Source organism: Desmodus rotundus, chromosome 3, assembly GCF_022682495.2.
Source record: "Desmodus rotundus isolate HL8 chromosome 3, HLdesRot8A.1, whole genome shotgun sequence".
Lineage (NCBI taxonomy): Eukaryota > Metazoa > Chordata > Mammalia > Chiroptera > Phyllostomidae > Desmodus > Desmodus rotundus.
Window position 1 is genome coordinate 175,683,126 of NC_071389.1, and position 10,674 is coordinate 175,693,799.

Consider the following 10,674-nt stretch of genomic DNA (forward strand, 5'->3'; position numbering starts at 1 on the left):
GAGAGAATGCTTGGGAGACATCTCCACAGGGAAATAATGGAAATTTTAGAAATCTGATGCCATGGACCACATGAAAAACTATTTTTAGAAGATGTTTGAGGGTGTAAGAAAATAATCCTCAATAAAAAGAACAATAAACATATGAAATACAGGGCAGTTACTATCCATAAGAAAAACTGAAAAACTGATTTAGAGAAAAAGAGAAATATAATCTTAGGGCACTATTTGGTTCAAGAGCCCGTAATATTTACCTACTCCAAATAATGTAAATATTGGATATTGATTTCATAATGCGTTAGCTATGTTGAGAGAATAAAGGGAAGAGTAGTACAGAGGGATGGGGTATTAGTGAGAAGAATCCTAATCAACCATACTAGTAAATTAATAAATAAATGGGTAAACAAAGAGATGGTAATATATGAATGTCACTCAGAAATATGTAGCCAAATAGCAGATAGAGCTTAGGAATTGTAAGAGGTTGATTTTGGAGAAAGGGATGGAATAGGGAGGGAAGTAGGAGTAGAGTGCTATTTTTATTTTTAAGACTTTTAGCACTGTTAGATTTTTAAAACTATCTGCATGTATTAGTTTGGTAAAAATAAAAAATTAATTTTAATAATTTCAACAAATAAAAAGATAAATGATAATATGATAAAAGAATGAAACTGTTAAATATCCAACTATCAACAAATATTAAGTTCCTACGATCACTAGCAAAATGACAGCACTGCACTAAGTTATGTATGCAGCAGATACCTTTTGGTTGGAAGAATTTCTAAAAGTAGAACCTTTCTAGTCTTTTCTTCATACATGTTAAGCAATGTTCTTGCTTAACTGCTGTGCATGGAGCTGTAGAATAGAATAATTAGATAAGGTATAAAATGTCTTGAATAAAATTGCAGAGTCCAAATGTCCAAAGTAACAAAACGGCCTCAATAAAAGAACGATCTGAAAAAGGCATCTCCCTGACCAGTGTGGTTCAATTGGTTGGGTGTCATCCTGCAAAGCAAAAGTTTGAGGAATTGATTCCTGGTCAGGGCACGTACCGGGGATGCAGGTTCAGTCCCTGGTCAGGGTGTGAGAGGCAACCGATTGATGATTCTCTCTTACATTGTCCATGTTTCCCCTTTTTTCTCCTTCAAGAAAGAAAAGAAAGAAAGAAAGATGGGGGAGAGAAAGAAAGAAGGAAAGAGAGAGAGAGAGAGAAAGAAAAGAAAGAATTCAAAGGACATCAAAGCATCTTGTACCTAGTTTTTATATTCCAGCTCTTATCCAATCTATATTGATAAAATGATTTTTGGAAAATTAAATTAATTCCAGAAATCAATCTCTGTAGTTTCCCTTTGTAGAAGTATTTTCAGTCAAAGTACAAATTAAAAATTGACAATAATGCTTTTGTATGGGACACAGTGGTGAATGAAAGAGGCTGCTCATGGTCTGGGGAGAAAAGAGATAACAGGTTCCAGCTGCCCCAGACCCAAGCTGACAGCCTCTAATAGCTGAGAAGTTCAGTGTATTTGCATGCCTGTAACCTATAAATGGCACATCAGTGAACCTTAGCACATCATTGTACCTTGCTGCATCAGTTAGGATATTCTAGTCTACAGGATGCAAATTAATATTTTTTTCCTATTATAGAAAGAGCTGTATTTAAAGTTAGTAGATGTAGAAAGGAACAAACTATAGAAAAATAACAAGGTTTTCAGGGTATTAAGCAGAAATATATATATTTCCTTGCTGAATATATATATATTATAATATATATGGTATAGATTATAATACAATCTATACCATAAAAGCTTCTCGCGAAAGCTTCTATAGCTCACAATGATTTTTTAATATGTCCACAATCATTCTTCCTCCTTCTGATAAGAAGTGCATCATTCTGGGTTCAGCAGAAGGAGGAGAATGACTAATAAGTGTTAGGATAACAAATGATCGCATGCTTGTGAATATTATTTATAGCAATTGATCACATGGTGGTAAATGATATTTATAACTGCCTTCTTCTACTAGTCATTACATGTTGCCATTTTTCTCAAATGGTTGTGTTCCCTTATCTGATGAGATGATCCAAACCTTTATTTCTGAAGAGTCTGTGCCATTATTAGTCCTAACTTTATTGGTTTGCTGTAGTTTTCCATTAATTCTTATCATAGGATATGGGAGTACTAAGAGGTATCCCAGAGCATCTTCTGTGTTCCAGACATACTTCTCTTTACATCATTATGTAGCAACAACCTACTTTCACCTTAATAGTATTAATTACCCCATACAGTTCTGTAATTTCCCTTTGCCTGTTGGTTCACTGAGTTGCCCTAAAAGCCAGGTAGTTTCCAGTTTAATGGAATTAATGTGTCCACTTGTGGAATATTTTTCTTTTGGGAACTGATACCCCCAAACCAGCAAAGCCCAAAGTTGGGAGATAGGAAACAAAAAATTCACTAGTGGAACCTTAAGTATAACTACAAAAGGAGGCACAGCCATTTCCAGCCCTTGATTTTGAGACTTATGAATCCTAGTTTTGTCACATACTCAGAGCATATACTGCAAACTGGAGGACATATCTCAGCCCCATCCTGTTGAGCCTCAAAAGGCCATTCTTGGCTTCCAATTTCAGTTCAGAGATATAAAGAGATGAAAAGAGTGTCACCCTTGCAACAAGAAAAATAAGTTGGGCATTTAATGACTCTTCTTGGACCTATATGAGAACTACAGTTATAGAGCAAACAGCCCACCTGAAATCTGGAGAGATACAGAGAAATACCAAGATCTGACCACTTAATTACCTTGGGCAGATGCTTCCAGATGTCACATAAGCCAGTAAGAAGATGCAGCTAGAATTTTTTAAACCAAATTGTTAAGGTTAGATGTGGGCTAAAATAAGAGTGATGCTCCTGAGAGACACAGACATGTAGGGGATTGCAGACTCCTGGAGGTTTTTCCTCCAGGAATCCAACCGGGCTCTCACAAGGAAGAGTGAGGGGAATCCTGAGAAAGATTCCTTCACATTGCTGGCTGGGGGAGGAGAACAGCAGCTACTGCTGAAAACCATCTCTCCTATCTCTTCTATGGAACAAAAACTTAGTTTGCAATAGAAAAAGCAATAAAAATAGGACAAAAAAAATTCTCTACCCCTAGGAGGAGCAGGAAGATATGCTAGGCCAAGTACTACATCTCCAGGAGAGAAAGGGGCACTTATGAAGTTCAAACCTCAAGACTTAAGTTTACAGTGCCCACTTAAAGCTATGTCTTAATCTGAACATCATAGGATGTCCCCCTCTTTAACCCACCACCTCATGTTAAAATGATTTGATTTGTAAAATAATAGTAGAATATGGCTAGAAGAGCTACAAAAGACAGATTCTCCCTAGAAAGCAGTGCAAAGGAATATATTATGATCAAAAACAAAAAAAAAAGTGGAGATAAAAATGGCTTAGATTAACTCTTCAGTAGACTTAGCAGAAGTAAGCAGAGAATAAAAAACCTTAAAATAGATCAATAAAAATTACCCAAACTGAAATGCAAAAATAAAAAACAACAACAACAATAGAACAAAATATCCAAGAGATGTGAGATAATATCAAATGGTCTGATATATGCATAATTAGAATCACAGAGGGAGAAGAAAGAACATGGCAGAATATTTTGGTAAAGAATGGTTAATTTAAAAAAAATTAATGACAAACAGTAGGTCACAGATTCAAGCAACTTAGCAAACACCAAGCAGAATAAATATCAAAACCACATATCTCAAGTATATCATATTGAAATATCTGCAAACCAAATATCTGCAAACAAAAATGTTGAAGGCATCAAGCAAAAATGATACATTACCTATAGAGGGATAAGGCTTAGAATTATAGCACATGTCTCATAAAAAACTATGAAAGCTATAAGAAAATGAAGTGATATCTTTAAAGTGCTGAAAAGAAAAAACCAACCCAATAATTCTATACCCAACAAAATTATCCTTAAAAATGAAGAAGATATAAAAATGTGCTCAGACAAATAAAAACCGATTCTATAAGATAAACATATCATGACACTTCATTTGCTGTAAACTTAGTTCATTGGCTGAAAGCAATACTCTTTGGAATATTATGATTAAAGCATCTGTAAATACATGGATTGTGGTGGTTTGGACAGAAGCATTTCAAAAGTTCTGCTTCCAGGCAGATGCAATCAGTCTCGCAATGCCTAGTCTCACAGTCTTGCTAGAGGAAGGGGTACTTTATAACATAGAACAGAACTCCAAATATCACCCTCAGGGTGTTTGAAACTTCAGGTAAACCCAAACAAAATAAACTTGCAATCCAAACCCAATAGAGCACAACGTTTAAATGCATCAAAGCAATGTCTCTCTTTCAAGCCTCCTAACAATGAAAAAGATATGAACTTTCTGGAACAAAAATAATATTTCAGTCTCCATTAATTTTTGAATATACAATGTTCAACATACAATAAAAAGTAAAAGACATACAAATATGAAGGAAAATGTGACTTGTAACCAAGAAAAAATATAGCTATTATAAGCAGACCCAGACAGTGACCCATATGTTAGAATTGGGAGAGAAGGACTTTTAAATTACTATTATGAATGTGTTAAGGAAAATAGGTAAATTGGGCTTGTGTAAAAAGGTGGGCTTGCTCCAAAAGGCGGGCTTTTTGAAAAAAAGTGGACTTGCAGAATTTTCCATTTCAGGGTTGGGTGACATCCTCCTTCTGTCAGGTTGTTTCACAGCTATCTCTTGGCCTGCAGCTGTGGGGGCAAGATGGTGGTGTTGCTCATTACCATCACCCCAGGAAGGTCAAATAGCAGCCAAACCATAATCAACTGCACATGTGGAACAGTGGACATCTGCTAGGGAGTAGGTGGTTAGAAGGGAGATAAGATCAGCTACTTCTGCATTCTTAGAAGGGAGTGGAGGAGGCAGTGACATTCTCGAGGCCTGCTTACCTGGCATTCCTTCTGACCACCTGGTCTTAACTTGGCATCTTGGCAGCCCAGCATTTTCTATTCCCCAGGCCCAAGTCCCTATACTGTCTATCTTCCAGCTACTCCATCCTCAGTATGAACCTTTCACCTCATTGGTCTAAGATGGATGCTTGAGTGCTAGATGTTATGTTCATATTTGTCTTGTGGGAAACATGTTCATGAAACAGTAGCATCTAACTATCATGTAAGGCTATCACAGAGGTCATGGAACAAAAAGGCCTGCAGACCAAATAAAGATGCTTGAATTCTGTGGTTTATTAAATCAATTGAAAACACAGAAAGAGAAATAAGGAAAAACAGATGAGACCATTTAAAGGGTTTTTGTAGTTATGTCAGGCCCACCTGTATAGTCTCCCTATCTTAAGACCAATTTATTTGGAATCTTAAATACATCTGAAAAATCCCCAAGGTTAAGACACTCAGGAAATAGTGTGAGCACAGAATACAAGTAAGGTGGAAGGTTCACGCTGCCCAAATCCTGGGATACACAATGTTCATATATCCTTTGTCTCTACCACATCAATCCTCCCCTTTGATGGTATAATTATGAGGAGCAGAACTGGAGTTTGAGCAAGGGAACTTGGCAGACAGAAAGTGTCTGGAACTGGCACACTCATTTGCTCTATTAATAAGAGGTAAGTGTGAGTATGCCTTGCTACAAATTGTAGTTCCCTAATTAGTCTGCTGAACAACTGTGTTATCTATGTTTATAGGGTAGAGAATATGTGAGGCCAAAATGGGACCATGATGAATATGTATTAGTTCATACTCATAACTGTATTAATTCCAGTTGCTGTGTAACAAAGTAAACAAATTTGGCAGCTTAAAACAATAACCATAGAGACAACTATACTTGAACAACAATTTTTTTTAAAGAATTAAAAAATTATGGTGACAAAAAAAATAACCATTTATTAGTCATACTTTTGTAGATTTGAAGTCTGGCAACTGCATGATCAGATTCTCTGTTCAAGGTATCACAAGGCTGAAATCACGGTTCAGCTGGGCTGAGTTCTTAGATCTGAGGCTCTGTGGAAAATCTTCTTCCAAGCTCATTTTTCTCATTGATAGAATTCATTCAGTTCCTTGAAGTTGCAGGACTGAGACTGTTGTTTCCTCACTGGCTGTCAGCTAAGGGCTGCCTGATCTCGGCTGCTAGAGACTGGTCACATTCCTTGCCATGTGCCGCCTCCCGCCCCCCCCCCCCAATCTTCAAAGCAGGAATGGTACATCAACTCCTCATGCTTTGAATCTCTGACTTTCTGTCTGGTACCTCTAGACCCAGACTTAAAAGGGCCTTGTAGTTAGGTCAGGCTCACCTGGATAATCTCCTTATCTTAACATCAACAGATTTGGAAACTTAAATACATCTGCAATATCCCATCATACCACCACTTCAATTAGTGTTTAATGAATAACTCAGGGAAGATTTGTACATACCAGGAGACAGGAATTTGAGGGACCATTTTAAAATTCTGCCTGTTTCAGTGGCCAACTTAAGAATGACATAGCTGTCAGCCTAGATATGTGTGTATACTTTGTATCTTGATCTTTCCACCCTTTCTAACTATAATAGCATTGTTTGTTCTGTCATATACTACATTAGTTATATGTAACTTTAACATGTCTTACAAGTTACTAACTTATTTAAAATCTAAATTTTGCCCCAGCTGGCATAGCTTAGTGGATTGAGCATCAGCCTGAGAACCGAAAGGTCGCTGGTTTGATTCCTGGTCAGGGCACACGCCTGGATTACGGGCCAGGTCCCCAGTTGAAGGCATGCAAGAGGAAACCAATAGATGTTTCTCTCCCTCTATTTCTTCCTCCCTCCCTCTCTCTCTAAAAAAATAGTTTTTTAAAAAAAATCTAAATTTAATACAATTTATAAATTCTGCTCATGTCACAAGCTACTTGCTTACACATTACCTACAGTTAACACATCCTATGAATTTCACCTAAAACTCATAAGCCACAAGCTTACCAAGTATCTAGGCTTAAAGCTTTTTATGTGCTTCAAATATCTCATTTGTTTATCTTGTCCTGTATGGAGGAATCGAATATTTTCAAATAAAGAGCAAAACAGTCAGCAAGAAAAATAAGTGAAAATGGTATCCTGCCCCCACTTGAGGACTTTTACAAACAACATTTCTGCTTATATTCCACTGGTCAGAACTTAGTCACATGGGCATATCGAGTTAAAGAGATAAGGAAATGCAGACTTGGAGTAGTTATGTGCCTACATAAAAACTGGGTGCTCTGTTACAAAGGAAGTAGTAGAGAAAGAAATTGTGAAGAACAATTACTAATTTTTTACAATTAGTAAACACTAAAATAACAATATTAAATCTGAGGTAGAGACTATGGCTAAAGCCCTCATGTCTGTAACTGACAATGATTTAGTAGCCAGTATTTATGATTTATGACTTAGATCTCCCTTTACTTACATTGTATTCATTGCCTCTGGCAGCACTTCAACTTGTATGATTTCTACTCCTCCCTTCCCTTTCCTCCCACGCCTACTCAATCCAACCCCACTGGAGTGACTCAGATCTTCAATTCTGAGGGAAATGGTCATTTGTGGTCTTCCCTGTGTATGTATCTGTTACTCTAGTGCCCCTAAATAATGGTAACAGGAGATGACCCCAGAAGTTCCCCAGGATTCTTGATGTGCTCTTCATTTCACCTTTATAATCATGATCCATCATCCATCTAAAATTCTTACCTCTTTTTCTGCCTCTTGTTCTGGTGGCATAAGGAGCCTGAAATAGCCAGGCAGCAGTTTCTACTTCAAAATTCCTTTTGCTATTAACACATCCCATCTTTTCAGTGATTACTAGGTCTTGAGAGCTGAAAAGTTCGTGGTTTAAAGTTCAAGAGATAACCATTCTAAAAGTGGATTATTAGGTATGATCATGAGCAGTGTGCAACAAAGTATACTATAGTTCTAACTCTTACGTAATATCTCTAAGCCCACATTCTGGCCAGTGTAATTAGTGACATCCTGGATCATAAGGACTTAGTATGTCAGGTCACCATCAGTACCAAATAGTTTACAAAAGGCTTTGCCATTTGCCTTCCTCTGGTGTGTGATGTTATATTATCCTGTCTGTGGGGTTACTTATCTCTCATTCATTCAGATATTCTAGTTTTATAAATTTATTTAAGTCAGAGAACTGCCTGAGAGTCTATTATTTTATTACAGTGTTAGACCCAATATTTCTCTGAAATACACATTAAGCAATATATTAAGCTGGTTGTCAAATTTTTCTTGCATATTTCACTGTTCTGAAGCCAAAACCATTGATACCTGGAGTGAGGTGTCCTTTGGCAGCATTCATGTTACAGTACCTAATTTTCTGCACTTTTTTAAAAAAACCTCTGCAACTGCTGTGCCTGGATCACTTCACCCATTTTATTTTCTTAATAATTGCCACTTGGGCCAGGCCAACCCCAAATCCTCCCAATACTATAGTTACCAATAACCTCTTTTGGCTTCTGCCTCCATATCAGTTGGTATGAGAAACTAGTTTTTAATCCCTATTCTCAAAATATGTTCTAAGGACCACATGAATAAGAATTCCCTGGGAGGTCTGTGTAAAATAGCAGACTGCTAAGCTGATCTCAGTGCTATAGAATCAGGCCAGGCATCTTGATTTTAACATGTTTCAGGTAAGTCTTACATACAGTAAAAACCACTCCTTAAGATGGCTTTCTCTTAAAAATTGACATCTAATGGCTAGAGAGATGAGTGAATAAGTAAACCCTGATTGATGAATTTAGTAGGGTAGTGAAAAACCAGGATAATATTGCTTCTTGGGGAATACTCTATTCCCTTTCAACATAAAACCAGGTGAAGAAAGTGAGGCCAAAGAGTTAACGCACTTTGAAATCAGAGCTACAAGGATTTAGGCTGCCCTCTTAACCAATGTTCTATGCTGAAAGACAGGCTCTTGAGGTAGACCGGACACTAACAGCCAAAAGTAAGTTTTGCATATGATACAAGCATAAGTAAATGTAAAAAATTATTCATATTTTTTGTGGGAGTCACGGAGTGTGGGAGTTAGAAACTGATATGCTTCAAACTCCATTTCTCCATTTTTAGAAATGTAACTAAAAGTGTTCCCATTGAAGTAACATTAGCCCTTATCTGCTTAAAAGGAAATTAACTATTAGAATCGTGGCCTTTCCTAATAAATTAAGGGAAAATTCTCAGTGGGAGCAGGTTCTCCCTGGCTTGGGATCTTAGCATTCTGCAAAAATTAGGAAGAAGTAACTAAGAAATAAACAAAAGTCTAAAGAAGAAATAAATTTGCCCTGGCTGGTGTGGCTCAGTGGATTGAGCATGGGCTGCGAACCAAAGGGTTGCCGGTTCAATTCCTGGTCAGGGCACATGCGTGGGTTGCGGGCTAGGTCCCCAGTGGGGGGCACACGAGAGGCAACCACACATTGATGTTTCTCTCCCTCTCTAATAAAAAAAAAAAAAGAAGAAGAAATAAATTTGAACTCATTTTTTTTCACACTTTACTCTGATTCTCTTTCCTGTTCAGAAATATCATTCAAAACTTTCAACTTAAGCAAAAGGATGTTTGCGTGTTCTTTCAATGCTGTACTTCATCCTGTTAAGGATCTCTCTAGTTCTAGGATTACTATGGTCTAGGACTGAAAGTACATATATCCCCTTGTAGGGTTTTATATTGGCACAGATATAAATAATTAATGTTCTCTAGAAAAGATACCATTGTAGGTTAGAGGATTATTGACTGGTCGGGTTTTAGCCACTTTTGTCTCAAACTTAATTTATTTCAGTAGGTCTTTCCTCATAATTTATAATATGGTTCTTAATTTCTCTAATTCTCCTTTAAATCAGCTTTATAATTTTGCTATTTCTCTCATTAATGAAATACATAAATTATTGATGGTGTCATTCTATGTGTGTTTGAACCATTTTTAACATTTTAGAAACAAAGTTATACTTTGACAGTTAATGGACTTTTTTCCACCTAGATGGCCAAAGTGGACTCACCCATCAGAACTAGTGAAACTGCCTTGCTCAAGAAGTGCACCGCATGGGCTATGAAGGCATTTATCTTTGCGATCTTCAGAGTGAATTCCAAGCAAAAATACAACATTATCTTCACTGATTCTCCTGCAGCTCCCTCTTTTTTTTTCTTTTCCCTGATTCTGTGTTTTGTTTTTGCTTCTGGTTCTTGGTCAAGTTTTGTTCCAGTTCTGGTTTGTACATAGCTGATAAATTATTTCATTGGTAGCAGCAGTGATTGGAAATCTAGTATTATGATCTGACCTTCTGGTGATCTCTGTGGATTTGGTGGCAATCTATTCTATGTTGAATGGGATATGGCAGAGAATTTGGTTTATTAATCTTTTTGTTTGCTTACGATATAACATGTAAATTGAAATGAATTCAGTAAATATTTTGTGTCCACTGCAAAGAATTACCTTTGGATATCTGGACTGATGAGTTTTTTGTTCAGGGTTTACCTTTTATGGGTAAGGTTGTAGAATTAAATCTGTAAGCTCTCAGGGTGTCCTTGTGTCTGTAATTAAAAGTAATTTTTATATCTTATTTTGTAAGTATGAAATAATATCCTACCTTTGGAGTACACAAGATGAGGCAAAAGTAGGTTTACAGTTGTGAGTACTCAAAACACAGAGTG

The 10,674-nt window shown here is 36.8% G+C and overlaps 1 long non-coding RNA gene across 1 annotated transcript in view; it reads left to right on the top strand.

Moving 5' to 3' along the window:
• LOC123478197 (uncharacterized) overlaps positions 1 to 10,469 on the top strand; it is a 33,090-nt gene extending 22,621 nt beyond the window's left edge. Inside the window, exon 3 of the long non-coding RNA XR_008426306.1 lies at positions 10,004 to 10,469. This is a non-coding gene — a long non-coding RNA (uncharacterized lncRNA). The remainder of the gene's footprint in view (positions 1 to 10,003) is intronic.
• The last annotated feature ends 205 nt before the right edge of the window (positions 10,470 to 10,674 follow it).